This window comes from Petaurus breviceps, unplaced genomic scaffold, assembly GCF_028583685.1.
Source record: "Petaurus breviceps papuanus isolate PSGF00001 unplaced genomic scaffold, PetGlider_PUasm1.0 90515, whole genome shotgun sequence".
In the NCBI taxonomy this organism is placed as follows: Eukaryota; Metazoa; Chordata; class Mammalia; order Diprotodontia; family Petauridae; genus Petaurus; species Petaurus breviceps.
Window position 1 is genome coordinate 4480504 of NW_027187269.1, and position 17616 is coordinate 4498119.

General features: G+C 35.4%; 1 protein-coding gene across 4 annotated transcripts in view; it reads left to right on the forward strand.

The window, feature by feature from the left end:
• The window catches only part of ARHGAP6 (Rho GTPase activating protein 6), a 703646-nt gene that overhangs the window by 551832 nt on the left and 134198 nt on the right, over nucleotides 1-17616 (forward strand). Inside the window, exon 1 of one of the 4 annotated variants that reach the window (XM_069063002.1) lies at nucleotides 35-386. The exons of 2 other annotated variants lie outside the window; for them this stretch is intronic. The gene's annotated coding sequence lies outside the window, so the exon portion shown is untranslated. Of the gene's footprint in view, nucleotides 1-34; nucleotides 387-2922; nucleotides 3240-17616 lie in introns of those variants that run through there. One more of the 4 variants, XM_069063004.1, reaches the window with a different exon arrangement.

Below are 17616 nucleotides of genomic sequence, written 5' to 3' on the forward strand. Positions count from 1 at the left end.
CTCTCTCTCTCTCTCTCTCTCTCTCTCTCTCTCTCTCTCTCTCTCACACACACACACACACACACACACACACACACACCCCCTCAGTGATACAGCTTGCCACTTTTCTGAAGTGACAAGAGCTTCTTGGTGGTCAAGTGAAACAATTCCATCTTTTTTCCCAATTCTGGTCCCAAGACTCATGGTGGTGGAAGTCTCTGGCAACAGACAGTGTCGTGGCAGTCATAGCAGTTCCAGCTGGGCTTTTTCTCAGACACTTGATATGCAGTTTCAGGACAACTGCATTTTTCACAAAAAAATTTAAAATCATACCTAAGTTCCTACTTCAAAAATAACAGGATCCAATTAGAGAGGACAGCAGAGGTGCAGCTGAATTTAGTTCATGGGTAAGCAGCATGTATGCGTGTCTATCACCTTTGTTTTTTATAATATTCTTAGGAGGGTTCCTGGGATGGACAGATAACTCTTCTGGCATTGGTTAAACTCTTTGAGATGAAGAGTAAGGGAAAAAACAAATGTTTGCCACTGTGATTGCTTAATTATCATATTATGCCCTGCTCAGGTCAGGATATCTAACCAGCATTTATTTTTAGATTGTTTTTATGTCAGTGTGGTAGCAGACTGGAAATGAACAGACTGTAACATATGAAGCAGGGGTGTATATAATGGGCTTGATTGTTGCTAAAAGATGTTTATTTTACTTGAGTTCATGGACACTGTGAATTGCCATAGCCCCAAGTCAAAGAGTAGTGATTAGAATTTTTGGAAAACAAATCAACTATTTAAAAATGATGAGGTGTACATGCTCTCTTTTGTAAGAGTCCAACTTTAAGTTTCTAAATTGTTTAGCATTAGATGAACCATGTTTACTTTTCTATTTATTAGTAATATGAATGATAAGGAGGTCTAAGTTCTAACCTGTTCTCTGCTTTTAACTACTTGTGAGTCCTTGTGTCTCAGTTTCCCCATTTTCAAAGTGAAGGGCTTAGACTAGATTATTTCCAAGCATATGAATAACTCTGACCTTTCAGGATTTTAATTTAACAGAAATCAGTTGTAACAGAGAAAGCAATAGAGCTGTTAGTCTCTATCATTGAGAAGCATGTAATGCTAGCAAATGTTTCCATTTTCTACAACACCATGAATTTTGAGGACTAGTTTTCCCTCCTCCCCATCTTTTTTTAAAATGTGTAGTTTAAATGCAGATTTGATTTGGGGGACAGCCATTCAGTCTTGTAGAACTCAGAAACAACAGACTCATTTCCTTTGAGATTTCTCTCTGAAGGCTTCTTAATATGAACTTATATTCCTTTACTATGTACCTTGTTTGAAGGCTTACTTCCTGAAAAGGAGGAATGGATATTAAATACATTTCTAATAGTTTCAGGCCAGTCTATTTGACCTTTTAACGTAGGTCAGCATTGAGTTTGGTAGTATCTAGTTTTGTTGCTTTTTTTGTGGCCATGCCTTAGAAGAAAGCCATCACCAAGTCCTCATAGCCGATAATTAGATGTGCAGGAGTTTTTTTTTTATGTAGATGCCATTGTCTCTAGTACTTGCTTTTCTCTCTAACCTCCTAATGCTTTACTAAATCACTTATTTTCTCTGCTTTTGCTGGCAATTTTGCCCATGTGGAAAAGGGAAAGGATACAATCCTAGTCAGGTTGTACTAATAGGATTGGAAGTTTAAATTGTGCCACAGTGCTGAGTTCTTCATGGGACTCCAAATGGCACACTGAGAATTCTTCTAGGAGAGAATCAATAAAAGATGAACCAAAACAAAAGGAAATAGCCCACACTGCTCTGTGATCACCCAGAATTATTCAAGAACTCTGCCTATTAAAAAAAACCCAATACATGAAAGAATCTATTCCAGCTCATCATTCAATGACTATGAACCTATGACTTTAAGTTGTGGGTAGAATGAATCATCTATTAAATGGAACTTCTATTGATTTGCAATATATGAAAAATCAATAATGAACTACATTATATTTCCCTTTGTAAAACTTTCATGTGATTTCTCATTTAAATCAAGAAGAAAAGAGTAAATAAAACTTTAAGTGTTATTTAGTTTATTAATGTATAACTCAAGATCTGTAATTTCATCACTCTAAATAATCCATTCCCTGATACAGATTCCAGTCCCCATTTGACTTAATAGATGATTTTCCAGAGTTGCTATAACCAAAAAAAGAAAAAAAAATCACCTAAAGCCAAGCTAGATATGAACATAAAAAAATCCTAATTCACCTTCAAGATTCAGCTCAGATACTGCCTTATACATTAAGAAATTTCTCCCCAGCTGTTAGTGCATCAAAAAAGTTTGTCTTTTTTATAACAAATGTCTTTTATGACTATTTTGTCTATGCCTTTATAGGTATATGTGCCCCCACCAAAAGCATATAAGCTCTTTAAAAGCAAGGATTATTTGACTTTTGTCTTTGTACCCCCAATCTCTAGCAGAGTTCCCTACACACAGTAGGTGCTTTATAAATAAATGTTGATTAATTGAATGATACATAGATTTTTAAAAATGTAGAGTCCATCTCTATGCCCTTTATTTCTAGCCTGTTAGAATCTCCCAGAGCTTATATTCAAAATAATAATAGCATATGTTTATAGAGTAAGGGCAGCTAGGCGACTCAGTGGATAGAACCCTAGATTTAGAATCAGGAAGGCTCATCTTCCTGAGTTCAAATGTGGCCTCAGACAGTAGCTGTGAGACTCTGGGCAAGTCACTTAACCCTGTTTGCCTCATTTTTCTCATCTGTAAAATGAGATGGAGAAGGAAATGGCAAACCATCTTTGCTGAGAAAGCCCCAAATGGGGTTAAAAAGAGTTGGACATAAATGTCAACAACAGTTGACAAAAACAACATTTATAGATTATTTCAGGTTTACCAAGCACTTTACATACATTATCCCATTTGATGTTTACATTACTTTGCCAGGTACATAGGTGACTTAAAACTAACTGACTTGCTTAGGGATATCAACACAGTAAATGATAAAGCTCAAATCTGAACCCAAGGCATCTGCCCCTAACTGTAGTTGTGGGACCACCACACTTCTCAAAGTTCCTGCTTTGTAGGTGGGAGAGCCCTTACAGAGATCATTGAGATCTCTTTCCTTGGTGGTTAATAAAAGAAAAAAGGGGTTTTTTCTTCCATTTTGGCAGGAGGCCCCAAGATTTGGATTTGTGCTACTATTAAGAAGCTAAAAGATCACCCTTGTCAGGTAAGCCATTTTGATGCAGTGCAGAAGGTAGTTTATAACAGAGAACTAAACATTATAGGGTTGCAGCTATGGTTACCAGGAATTTAATGACAACATTCTTTTTAGTAGAATATGTATACTCAATGTCAGACATCCACATAAAAGAAAAAATAATTCAGGCACCAAAATGTTTTTTGTCCATTTGATAGAATGTCTAGCTTCCCCCAATTATTGAACTGTCTGAAATTATGTAAATAATTTGTAAATGTTACCTGATGAAAGAGCAAAAATACATGGTGCAAAACTTAATATAAGGTGTCAGCAATAGCATCTAAGAAGAATGTGAAAATTTATTATAAATCTATTAGAAGTCAATTAGTTGGAAATATGTTTTGCATGGCTTCACATGTATGATGGATATCATATTGCTTGTCTTCTTAATGGGTTCTCAATAGGCTGGAGGGAGGGAGATTAGAACTCAAAATTTTTTAAATGAATGTTAAAAAATGAAAATAAAGGGGCAGCTAGGTGACACAGTGAATAAAGCACCAGCCCTGGAGTCAGGAGGACCTGAGTTCAAATCTGGCCTCAGATACTTGACACTTATTAGCTGTGAGACCTTGGGCAAGTCACTTAATTCTGATTGCCTCTCCTCCCCCTCCAAAAAATTTAATTAAATTAAAACTAAAAAGAAGTTATTTAGGTAGTGCAATGGATAAAGAGTTGAGTTTAGAAACAAGAAAGGCTTGAGTTCAAATTCTGCTTCAGACACTTAATAGCTATATGACGTTAGGCATTTCAGTTAACCTCTCTCTGCCTCAGTTACTCAGTTTGTAAGGGGAAAAAAAGGTTTTGGACTAGATGATTTCTGAAATTCATTCCTGTTCTATATCCTGTAATCTTATGTGATGCAAAAAAAAAATTAGAATACAGTTTTAGATTTGGAAGGGAACAGAATCCAAGTTCCTATCCAGTGTTGGAATATCCCCCACAGAGGGTCCTACATAGCTGCTGTCAATATACACTCATAAATATTTGCCAAATGGAAGTCTGAATGAGCACTTCTAGTAATGGAGAACTCAGTAAAGCCAGCCCTTGTTTTTGAACAGCTTGATTTGTTAGGAATCTCTTCCTTAGAATGAGAAGGAATCTTCCTCCCTGTGATTTCCACCTACTGGTCTTAATTCTGCCCTTTGTAGTCATAAAGAATAAATAAGTTGTGTTTCACGTGAAATTATTTCACACACGAGGACAGCTACCATTCCCTCCCTTTAATTTCTCTGATCCAGACAAAACATCAACTATACTTTCCACTTCTCCTCATTGTTTCCAATCCTCCTTCAATTCTACTGTTCACTAATGAATCCTTCTTAAACTGCAGCCCTGGGAGTAGAACATGGTGCTTCAGTTGTGATAACTATATTTTCACAGAAATATAGCAGGTTCAAGTTTTTATTTTATTTTTGATAAAACTACAACAAAGTTACAATGAGGTTCAGTAGGGGGCACAACTAAAAGTACAAAAAGTATTTGCAATCTGCTTAAATATAAAAAGTTACTGGAGCAGTATAAGGGAAAATGTTCTACAAGATACTCATTTGTTAATCAGTTAAATGATACTGAGGATATAGTTTTGGGGAGACTGGAAATTGGGAAGACTGGGGTTCAAATCCTACCTCAGACACTTACTAGCTATATGACACTGGAAATCACAACATCTCAGCCTTACTTTCCCTATCTGTGAAATTGAGATAATATTAGCATCTACCTCACCAGGTTGTTGTGATGATAAAATATTTGTAAAGCATTATACAAACCTTGGAGCACCATATAAATGCTATTATTATTATGTTCTTCCCAGATTACTTCATAGTGTAAAGGCAACTCATATTTATGTATGTTTATCAATCAATCTATATGCATATATTACATATAAATATTGATATATGTATAAATATTTGTGTGTGTGTGTGTGTGTGGCCAGGCACTGTACTAAGCTCTAAGGATATAGAAAGAAGCAAAAGACCATCCCTGCCATCAAAGAGCTTACAGTCTAATGGGTGGAGAAAACATGCAAACAAAATATAGGCAAAACAAGCTATATACTGGATAAAGAGGGAATAATTCAAATAAGAGGGCAATGTGGTGGTACAGTTAGAATGCAAGTAACCTCTCTTAAATTCACTTTCTTCCCCAGCTTCCCAGGCTTCCTTCATATCTCAGCTAAAATCTCACCTTTTACTAAAAAGCTTTTCCACCAAAAAAAATAAAATCTAGTAGGCAGCTTAGGGGCACTAAATAGAATAGCAACCCTGGAGTCAGGAGGACCAGAATTCAAATCCAGCCTCAGACCCTTAACACTTACTATGTGACCTTGAGCAAGTCACTTAACCCCAATTGCCCTGCTTTCTCCCCTCCAAAAAAAACCAACCTTTTCCAGTTTCCCCTCAATACTAATACTTTGTGTTTGTTAATCATCTCCAATTTTTCATGCATATGTTATTTGTATATCACTGTTTGTATGTTGTCTCCCCCGTTAGATCATTAGCTCCTTGTGAACAAAGATTATCTTTGCATGCCCAATATTTAGTACAATGCCTATAGCATATTAGATGCTTATTAAGTATTTTATTGACTATTAAACCAGAAATGTCTACCTCATTGGGTTGTTGTGAGGCTAAATGCTGTATCAACATCAGTTATTATTATCCTTCTAGGCTCTCCTAAGATTAATTGATTTTTTGTTCTTTTAACTCTGTTTTAGATTATAACTTGAAGAAATAGCCTGTCCATATTTCTATATGCATCAGTCTCTAAAGGCCATCAATTTGTTCTTGCCTCTTTTTAATAAGCCTAGTAATTTAGGCTGTATGAATTTGGATTCAGAAAAAAATTGAGATGAAGTAGGCTTCTAAATGGTTTGGAATGTAAAAGAGTCAAATGAAATATTATCATTATATTAACAAATATGTTAAAATATATTTATCACAATATTTTTATTGTAGGAAAGAACTTTTAAAAAGTGTGGCTGCTCGTTAGTTGGGAAATAGCTGAACAAATTATGGATATAAATGTAATGTAATATCATTTGGCTAAGGAAAATGATGAAAGGAATAGATTCAGATCAACCTGGAAAGATTTGCACAAACTTATGCAGAAGAAAATGAGCAGAAGCAGAACAATTCATATAATGACGGAAAACCACTTTGAAAGACTTAAGAATGCAGATCAGTGCAATGCCTAATCATAACTCCATCAGACTTATGACAAAGCATGCTCTGTCTGGTCTTGTCAGCAAGGAGGTTATGTACTAGTGGTGCAGAATGAAGTACACATTCTTAGTTATGGATAATATATCCAGCCTTTACACTTAATTATGCTTACTTGTTACAGGGGAAGTCTTATTTGGGGAATAGAAGGGAAGGCTGTGAAAAGGTAATTAGTTATAATTATTTATTTTAGAGAGAAGAGAAAAGAGTCAACAAAAAAAAATTAAGAAAAGAAAGCAGATGGACCATTGCAAAAGGGACAAAAATAAGAGGTGTTGGTACTATCAAATTAAATTATATATACATATATATGTACACACACTCATATGCATACATAAATATGCATCTACACACACTTTTTTAAAACAAACTGTGTATAACAGAACTTCAAAGGTTCATTTATGATCCTTTTTTTTCTATTTCACAGTGGTGGGGTGGGGTGATGATCAGGGTTGTTCACCCATTCTGTTTGCCCTGATACATATATCCCATTTTTAAAACATGAAAAGTAAAAAGATTTTTCCTATGCCTGGAGGAAAATTTTTCATGTTTCTATGAGGAATACCAAGGGGGAATAGAGATAGAAAATTACTTACTTGGAGTTTATAAGGCAAGTTTTTATCAACACACATAAAAATAATACTTGTTCTCAAGGAGTTTGTATTCTGTTGGTCAAAGGTAAACATTACAATTTGTTTTTTCTCTTTATTATGAACTTAAAAAACATTGATAAACATCTGTTCTTTGTATATAGGAAATGTTCTCCAGAGCCTGCATATTAGATAGCAGGTACTTAATAAATGTTTGCTGAATTAAATTGAATTGATTTGTCCAGATTCCTAAGTCCTGTCTTTATAATCCTGCAGCATTTAATTTTAAATATTTTTTTATTTCATCTCAGCATTCATTTTCAGAAATCCTTGAGTGCTTTCCTCATTGACATAGCAGACTGGTCTTCATGCACATGCCATAGGTTAAAAAAGGTTCCCCACCTAATGGTCATTTTCCTTGTTACGATCCACTCTTATTCTACATAGGTTGATCCCCAGACAACAAGCACATAATCTATCACTAGCCCCTTGTTCTTAATCTGTTCTAGTTCGATGGGATCTTCCAGGGGTCAAATTCTTTAAGGATAGTTCTTGAAATTCCTTCATCCAGGTCTCTTGCTATGATGTTGAAAATTGAAGATGCCTAATGGCTGAATGTTAGCTAAGTGAGGCAGTTAATACTCTTTCACTAACTATCACAATCACCTCCATTCTTGTTTTCCCCACCTTCAGCATCTTCTCCTTTGAAGGCCATTCTTTTTCATCTGTGCCAGAGTGATGTAAATCATGGCTTTCACAATTTTGTTTCTCTACTCAAAAACTGTCAGTGGCTTCTCATTGTCTACATAATAAAGTTCAAATTCAATAATCTGCCATTTCATTCCATTGGATTTAAAGCTAGTTGAATGGCTGGACCCATAAACTTACTGTTCGGTGCCGACTTGGAAGGGTTTTGTTTAGTGCTGTTAAATATTTTCATAAATTACTTGAATAAAGGAAAAGATGGCATGATAACCAAACTTTCAGATAACAAAAACCTAAAAAATACTTAACCTGTTTGCTTAAATAGTTAGGATCCCCAAAAGCTCTTGAAAAACTAGAATGTTGGACCAAATCTAATGAAATTAATTTCATTATTTTAAATTTGGTCTTACTCCTGGGTTCCAAAACATCAACTTCACAATCAGAAGATTCAATTAAACAATTCTAAATGTATGTAAGATGAAGGAAGCATGACTAGAACAGTTTTTGTCTGAAAAAGATATGGAGTTTTAGTAAATTGTTATTTGTCCTTCATTCTCAAAGAGGACCATGACATCAGAAAGATGATGCCATGACTTGTAAATGAATTGAATTTAAGTGGGGCAGGGCTATGCAAGGTCACCAGCCTCACTTTCTCTTCCAGAGCCATCTGGGCCCAGGGGCAAGATATAGATCAGAAGGACTGGAGACGCCCCCTAGTGAATTACAAGCTCAATATGAGTATGATTTTGCAGCAAAACAACCACATGTTCCTTTGGCTGCTGCAGAGGTGTGGTGTCTGGATTAAGGAGGTGATAGATCTGGTGCACTCTCACTTGTTTTGACCATAACTGGAATATTGTATTCAATTCTGGGAACAAAATTTTAGAAGGCCATTAATAAGTTGGGCAGAGTCTAGGGGAGGACATCTTAAATAGTGAAGGGCCTTTGAGGATTTGTCAATTAAAAGAACTGGGGAAAGTAGCCAGAAAAAATGAAAACATGATGAGGATATAACAGCTGTCTCCAAGTAGTTGAATAGCTGTCATGTTGTTAGAAGCAGTCCTGATGCTAGCACTCTGTGAGATTTGAGGATGAAATGAGACACCTGTAAGTCTTCCAACAGTTAACAGAGTGAGTTTGTTTTAGCCTCTGAAGCAGCCAAAGAAAAATGTGTTTGTTTTGCTGCAATATCACACTGATACTGAGCTTGTAATTACACCCATATCCTTATTAAATATTGTTGCTATTCAATAAGGATACAGTAGTAATTAGCTTCTCTAGGCATAGCTCCCCACTCCCCTGTCCTTTAATATGGAAATACATCTAGTCAACAGAGCAGGGTATAGTGTCTTGATGACATTCAGATATTCTCCAAGGTGGAAGGGCCCAGCTCCACATGGATGAAATTTTTTATGCCTTTAGATAACTGGGAATCAACATAAAGGGACCAATCAGGTCCCTGGGACTTTATCACCTTTTAGAGAAAATTAATCCCAATTGGGGTGAGGAGGAAGAGGTAAAGAACCCTCCTAAATATTGGTCTTATCACACATGTGGAATGGCATTTAAGCTTATTCTCTATGGCCCTGCGGGCAAAAATAGAAATAATGCAAAGAAGTTGCCAAAAATGTAGATCTAGTATGGAGAAACTTCCTAAGAGTTAGAGATGTCAAAAGTAGAATTGACTCCTGGGTATAGTGGATTCCCCCTTCCCTGGAGAATCTCCAAGCAAAGGCTGAAATACAGGTGATTCTATAGAGGGGATTGCTGTTCAAGTATTCCTGATAGTCTTTGGGGTCCATTTCAATGAACATTCAAGACATTAAATGAACAGAGAGCTCGCTTCATAGTCATTTGTCTGTTTCTTTTAAAAATGTGGTATAGAATGAAAAATATTTCACTTGATTTGGCAATTTGATTTCTAGTTGATCTAGGATTTACTATAGGTGTTTAGTATTTTGGGATAACTTGAACTGGGAGTCAGAAGATCTTGGTTTGGTTTTTTATCTCTTTCTAGTTGTATAACCTTGGGCAAGCCACTGTTGTCTTCTCTAAGCCTTTGTTCCCCCATGTGTAAAATGAAAGAGTAGACTGAGTCACCTCCAGATCTCTACTCTGAAATTTAATGAGCCTATGAGACAGTGAACTCTAATTTGAAATAAAATATTTTCTACTTCTTCCTGAGAAATTTATGTATGTAAAGTTAGAAATTTTTGAGGGTTTTTTAAATGAGATTTAAAATCTTTTTTTTAGTATATACATAGTGCTTTATGGTGTATTTCTCTTTGCATATTACTCAGAGAACTTAACACTTCTGTCTACCAACACCACAAAAAAATGCATTTCTATAACATTTTGATATGATGGGGATAAGGACTAGCCCTTTGATCTCATTCATATGGGGAATTTCTGGAAGAGGAAATTCTCATTACCAATGCAGAATGGCACTTTGCTTGAATTTATATTCCTAGATAGTTACAGAAAACACTGAGAGATTAAGGACCTTACTGCTACATGTCAGAGCCAGGTTCTTCTGGTTTCAAGGCCATCTCTCTCTAACCACTGCAAGGTAACATTAGACCCACTCTATCCTATTCTGAATCTTTTCTCATAGTCAGTAGTAGTGTATTAACAATGACAGAATGTTCAGTTATTGTAAATGTCAGAACTTTCTTATGCTCTAAATGATTTTCCTATTTCAATTTCATTTACATTTATCAAGAGTGAAACAAAGTTCCAGACATAGCTAGGTCTCAAGTAGTGAAAACAATGAATCTTCTGGAAGTGGTCAATTGTTGAAATTTGCACTGAATATTCCCACTGGACTGGCTGGAACCAATTACCATATTTTACATAATTATAACTTTAAATAGTATAAATTGGAATACGCATGAGCACTTCAGAGGATTTGTTATTCACACTAATTATGGTATAGCTGTTAGTTCCAATTAAATCTCCTTTTTAAAATGTTATACTTGTCACTAAAATATACACAAAGACAAAATACTGGATTGCAATCATAATGCTTTATTCAGTCATTTTTTAGGAAAATCAGAAAAACAAAGAACTGCGTTGGCCTGTGACCCAAATTTGAGGATGTAGTAACCAGAAATACACTATAAACTGTTCCTGATAGTGTCTGAAATTATAGAAATAATTTCACATCCTCTTTTTATCACTTTGTTGGCAATTATGGAGATAGCTCCTCTGGAAGTGTGCCATCTTCTGTCTTATCTTCAAAGGTAGTGTCTGGGTGCAAAGCCACTATAACATGGGTTATCATACTTTTTGTCTATATTCTGTTCATTGACTTCTGGAGGGCTCTCCTGAAAGCTAAGTAGGTATTTTTTTGTTGAAAATGTGACAAAAAAAGGCATAGTGTTTTGTCTGTGTGTGTGCTTTCTAGATGCTGGAAAACGTTATGCATCAGAAATTTCATAAAAGTATTAACTTCAGTTTCAATGTATCAGAGTGTCATATGAAGAAGAGTAAGTTCTTAAGTGACTATTGCCTAAATAGCTTGACAATTCAGTACTGAGATTCTTTCTCCTCTTTGGCATTAATTATTTTTACCCTCTGCCAAGTTCCTATACTCACTAGTTGAACCATACGTGTTGCTTTTTTATTTTCTTTTTTTTTTTTTTGCTGCTTTTTTTTTTGGAGGGGGGAAGGCAGGGCAATTGGGGTTAAGTGACTTACCCAAGGTCACAAGGCTAGTGTTAAGTGTCTGAGGCCGGATTTGGACTCAGGTCCTCCTGACTCCAGGGCCGGTGCTCTATCCACTGTGCCACCTAGCCAACCCTGCTTTTTTATTTTCAATGAAAACAAACTTATTATTGGAAAACTTTCCATATACTTAAAGGGTGATTTTAAATAAATCTCTTAATTTTTATCATTAACTTTTATATTTATATCACCTTCATTTCTAATTTCATATCAGCTTATATAATTTTTCCCATGTTTTTCTGAATTATTCATATTCATAATTTCTTATGGCACATCAATATTTTATTGCGTTCACGTACCACAATTTGTTCAGCCATTCCCTTAGCAAAGATCATCTCCTTTCTTACCAGTTCCTTTTACTACCAACATTTCTGCAATAAATATTTCGGTGTATATGGGACCCTTTTTCATGTCTTTGAGGTCAAAGACCAACTCAGGGTATATGGCATTGTAGTAGGCACTCTATATCAAATAGTGGTTCCTTATCACTTGACCAAACCATCATAGCAAACAAGAGAGGAACCCAACTGATCTCAGAGTGGTGTGGGGGGTGTGTGTGTACATAACTGTAATAACCTCAAGAATGATGTAGGCAATCCCCTCATTCTTCAGAATTACTATAGGAACACTTACTATATCTTTCTAAATCTTACACAGAAGGCAATAATAAAGTAATATATCTTTCTAAATCTTATACAGAAGGCAATAATAAAATTCAAAAAGCCCCTGTATGAATTAGCAAATATTCTAAATGAGCATGATCCTAATAAATCAGATTTTATGTTGCATTTATTTTAATTTATTAATTTAATTTATTTTAAGTATATGGAAAGTTTTCTAATAATAAGTTCATTGCTTTCATTGAAAAAACAGCAACAAGTGTGGTTCAACTAGTCAGTAAAGGAGTCTGGCAGAGGGCAAAAATAATTATCACCAAAGAGGAGAAAGGATCTTAGTACTAAATTGTCAATCTACTTAGGCAATTGTCATTGAACAGCTTCTTCATATGACACTCTGATATATTGAAACTGAAGTCATTGCACTTATGTTGATTTTCCCCCTTTTGTCAACTCACCTGAGTAATTTCTAAACATTTATTAAACACTTACTATATGCCAAGGCACTGCACCAGGCAGGGGTATGCTTGTAAGTGTTTTAACAATCAGCTCTCTGGAGGAAAGGGAGGAAGGCGAGGCGAAAGGGACACAATCTTGTATGTGACACATTGTAGAGCTTAATTTGCATTGTTGATGCCTTCTTAAGTCTAGATAATAAACAAAACAATAAATCAAGCCCTAACTTGTAGATTTACCTCTTTCTAAAGTGTACATACCCATACAGAAAATTTAACAGTTGTCTCTCCCAAGCCAGTTATAACTTGCTCAGGCAAACTCTGTCTTTGGTTTCCCATCCTTGCATTCTATTGCAGTGCCTAAATCTTTTGTTGTTATTTTTAGTGCCATGGACGCCTTTGGCATTTTCATTAAGCCTATGGACCCCTTCCCAGAATTATGCTTCTAAATGCATAAAAAATACATAGAATCACAAAGGAAACCACTTATACCCATGACTGCTGCTACTGTTATAACCACCTAAAACTTACATGTTGCTAATTCATATAAAAAGATTTTCTAGGGGCAGCTAGACGGTGCAGTGAATAGAACTCTGGCCCTGGAGTCCGGAGAACCTGAGTTAAAATCTGACCTCAGATACTTGACACACTTTCTAGCTGTGTGACCTTGGGCAAATCACTTAACTCCAATTGCACTGTCTTCCTCCTTCCAAAAAAAAAAAAAAAAGATTTTCTATTGATTGCAAAGTTCTCCAGATCCTGGATAGATAGATAGATAGATAGATAGATAGATAGATAGATAGATAGATAGATAGATAGATAGATAGATAGATATAGATGTCATTGTATGAATTGCACCAAAAATTGCACTGTCACATAGGTTTGCCTCTTTTCTGTCTATTGAACATATAAGTCACCAATGATAAGACTGGATTTCTTTTTTTAAAAAAATTTTATAAGAGTATTTCTTGGGTAGTCTTTGTAACACTTGGCTGTGCTGGTTCCACTTGGTTTGCATTCAAGTTAGAACTCTGTTCCCCAAGTGTTTCCAGAATGTTTTAATAGCATCATACCTGTGAAAATGTTAATAAAGGATTTGAAGCTTTCTACTATAATTTTAATTTCTTCACTAATTCAGATAACTGTACTCTGTTAGTCTGAACCAGTGTGAGTTTTATTGTATTAGCTATTAAAATTATTATTTAAATTTCAAGGAAGCCTAAAAGACTTCCATGAAAATAATTATTAAAATTTATAAACATTCAGCCCTTTAAAAACTCATGTGAAAATAATGGACTGGTAGATGCAAAAAGTTGAAACTGACTAAATAAAAAATTGGGTTGTTCTATGTGTTTCCCTTGTATTAAGTTAGAGAAATTTCTGTCACTCTTTTCTGAGCTACCACTCATGGGGTTGGAGCAGCATTGCAAATCTGAGTATTGGAGTTGGGGAGTGGATAAAAAAATGACCTCCAGCAGAATATTAACTCAACTTTGCAAAGTCAGTTTTGTCTGTCATATAGATGTCTTTTCAAATACCATGATATTTCTTAGAATAATCAAAAACGTGCAGAGTTTACTGAAAATACTTCCCTTAGAGCAGAGGTGTCAAACTCAAATAGAAAAGGATGTCTGCGGGCTGTATGTTGACTTTGATAAATTAATTTGACAAATTAACATTATCTATGTTACATTGTATTTTTTAATTTTGTTAAATATTTCCCAATTACATTTTATTGTGGTTCTGGGCATGCTCAGGAATTTTGCTGGTCACAGGTAGCCTGAGTTCCATACTTCAGCCTTGAATTATAAGACTACGCAGTTTAGTTCCCTTGTAAGTGATTTTAGTCTGTGTGTGAGTATGCACAAACAGGTCATTCACGGTTTGTGCTATAACCTTCCAGAAAAACTTACCATTATCCTTGCAAAGAAGATAGTTTAAGAACTAACTGTTTTTTAGAAATGGCATCTTCTTCCTAAAATAGCTTCTCTAGGTTATGGAAGAACTATTCTTGGTTCTCCCTGCAGTTGTCTCTGCTTTAAAAGGGCTACTGAAATCTTAATTTTACCTTCTTGGTGAGTGCCCTTTGTTTCCCACCCTATTCATCTATTTAAGGAACTCTTAATATTTTTTTAATGCCATAGGCCCATTTAGCAGACGGTAAAGCTTACGAACCCCTTCTCAAAATAATGATTTTAAGCACACAAAATACACAGAATCACAAAGGAAACCAATCATTCGGAAATACAATTTTATATAAATACACACATCTATGTGTATATATATGTGTGTGTATATATATGTATATATATACACACACACATATATGTATGCATGTACTTATGTGTGCCTATATAATCAGTTCACTGACCTAAAGTTAAGAACTCTAATATACAGGTTTCATAGGGATATATGAAGCAACAGATTCCTTTAAAAAGAAAATGAATCTACCCTATAAACTAAAACCAGGGAATGGGAGGGGTATATTTCAAAACATATGGAAATTTCAGGAGACCTAAATTCTAATCCCATTATTGATACTAACTGGGCACATTGCTTTACCTTTCTAGGTCCCAGTTTTTTCATCTATAAAATGAGACTATATAATTTATAAGTTAATTTCAAACTCTAAGATTATATAATATTTGGATTAATCTAAACTTTTGTGTCTTCGTTAGCCAAAAATCCTAAATCTAATGAAGGAGTTTAGAACCTGGGAAGATACAGATATTTGAAATACAAAACCCATTTGTAAACACACACATATATATAATGTGTATGTGTATGTGTGTGTGTATGTGTGTAATGCTTAAAAGTCATGATACCCTGCTTTTCATTACATTATATATAGGTTCATATTCAGCATGACTGAAAAAATACATTTGAATGAATGAGCATCAAAACATTTATTGAACTTTCACTATGTGCCAAGCACTGTGCCAAGGTTTAGGGCTACAAATAGAAAAATGAGAGGGGTCCAGGGGAAGAAGAGCCATGAGGCATCCAGCTATAAGGAGAACAGCAAGACCCAAGGATTCTTAGGGTACACTGGCATGGCAAATGTTAATGCCTGTAGGACCCAATGGCAGAGCAACTGGTCAGTACTTGTGCCTCATGAAACTGAAGACTTTAGTGATGGGTAAATTGGTCAGGATCCATTTTATCATGAGTATAAAGTGAAGAACCTGGGTAAGTTAACTTTTTTTTTGAAAGGGAGAGATTTTCTGCATAGCTCTAGATGTCAGAAAACAACGTAATGCAGTATTTTGCAGTGTTACTTAAGGTAATCTGTATGTGATTCAATTTTTGTTAGTTCAATAAATATTTGGTTTATTTGATGTATCAAGAGTTACAAAATTATATGGTCATTTCTCTTAGAAAGAAAATAAAGCATCATATCACTAAAGTCATAATGACTCAGTGGCATGTTAGAGACTGACATACCCTACTTCTTAATTTAAAGTCCAATATTTAATCCAGTTGTGTAAATAAATTTCAAAAATTGTTAGACCTGAATATTGGCCCCATCTATTTTTATGTGTTAGCTACTTTCTTTAATAATAAGTCCCTTTGCATGTCTGAGATATTAATTTAACAAGCCTTCAGAATTCAAGCACTTTCCTGAAGTCTCTTCTATCTACAAGAGCTCAGCTTGAGGTGAAAGTGTAATCACATGTCCAGTTTAAGTTGTGGATCTGGGTTCGGATCCTGACTCCTCTACTTGATAGCTAAGTGCCCACAGGAAGTTCACTTAACCTCTGTAATTCTGTAAAATGAGATTCCTATTTTCTATTATTTATCTAAGAGGTTATAATAATAGAAGTGCTTTTTATCCTACAAAGGGCTTGGTCAATGAGAGTTATCAATATTTAAAAACAATAAAGAAATCTGAGAACTGGAAAGTAATTGAAAGACCATCTTGCCCAAAGGTCCTTAAATCTTCTTTGTGTCGTAGAAGGTTTTGGTAATCCAGTGAAACCTATGGACTCCTCAGAATCATGTTTTGAAAGGAATAAAATAAAATAATTATAAAGAAGAAAATTACATTGGTATGCTAGTATCAAAATATTTAGGAAACAAATTCACAAACCTAGGGTTAAGAGTTAGGGTTAATCCAACTCATTTGACAGATGAAGAAAATGAGGCAGACAGAATTAAGTGACATGGTATAATGCCAAGAAAAGGCAACTTCCAAGGTTTATACCAGCATAGTAACTCTCCATTTTATTCAGTAACAAATTAAGGCAAAATGTTCACAGAACAGAGAAAATCAAAATACAGCATTCACCAAGTGTGATTCAATAATTTCCAAGTACTACTCCACCCCTGGAAAGTACATTCATTTAGTCAATCACAAAGTCTCTCTTCTCAAATGGAGATTAAGATTAGTTTCTAATCATAAACAAAGTGTATTCATTTGGTCAATCACAGAGCACAAAAAAGTCAAGTTTCCCACCCCTGGATCGCAAATGAATTACAATTAGTTAACCTCCAAGCACCTTCTCAAAAGGGGCTGTGGAGAGTACAAAGGCTATCCACCCCTGAGCTACAACAAGGTTAAGATATCATCACAGCATTTAATACCCAAGGAGAGGTCTTTTCTTCATATTGACCCAAGGCAAGTTCTCAGCAATCTCTGTTCCTGGGAAGACAAAGCTTAGCAAAGCCACAACATACATTGCCAGTGACCTCATCAATTCACTCTATGCCTGCAGAACTGTCTCAGGACCCCTGAAAATATCAGCAAGACCTTTTTCCAGGATTTCTGTAAACATACAACAAGAATATCCTTCTTCAGGGCTTCTGAACCAACAGCAAGGTTCCAGGACCTCTGCAACAACACCACTGTCTTTTGCCAGTGGACAAATGTGGCAAAACAACATCAAAACAGACAGACAAAATACTGGCATCACAGCCATGTCTCCTCAGTCCTTGGCAGCTCCATGTGGCAGCTCTCAAAAGTCCTGTGCAGCTCCAACTGGCCCTCAGCAATCCTTCCTCTCTCTCTCTCTCTCTCTCTCTCTCTCTCTCTCTCT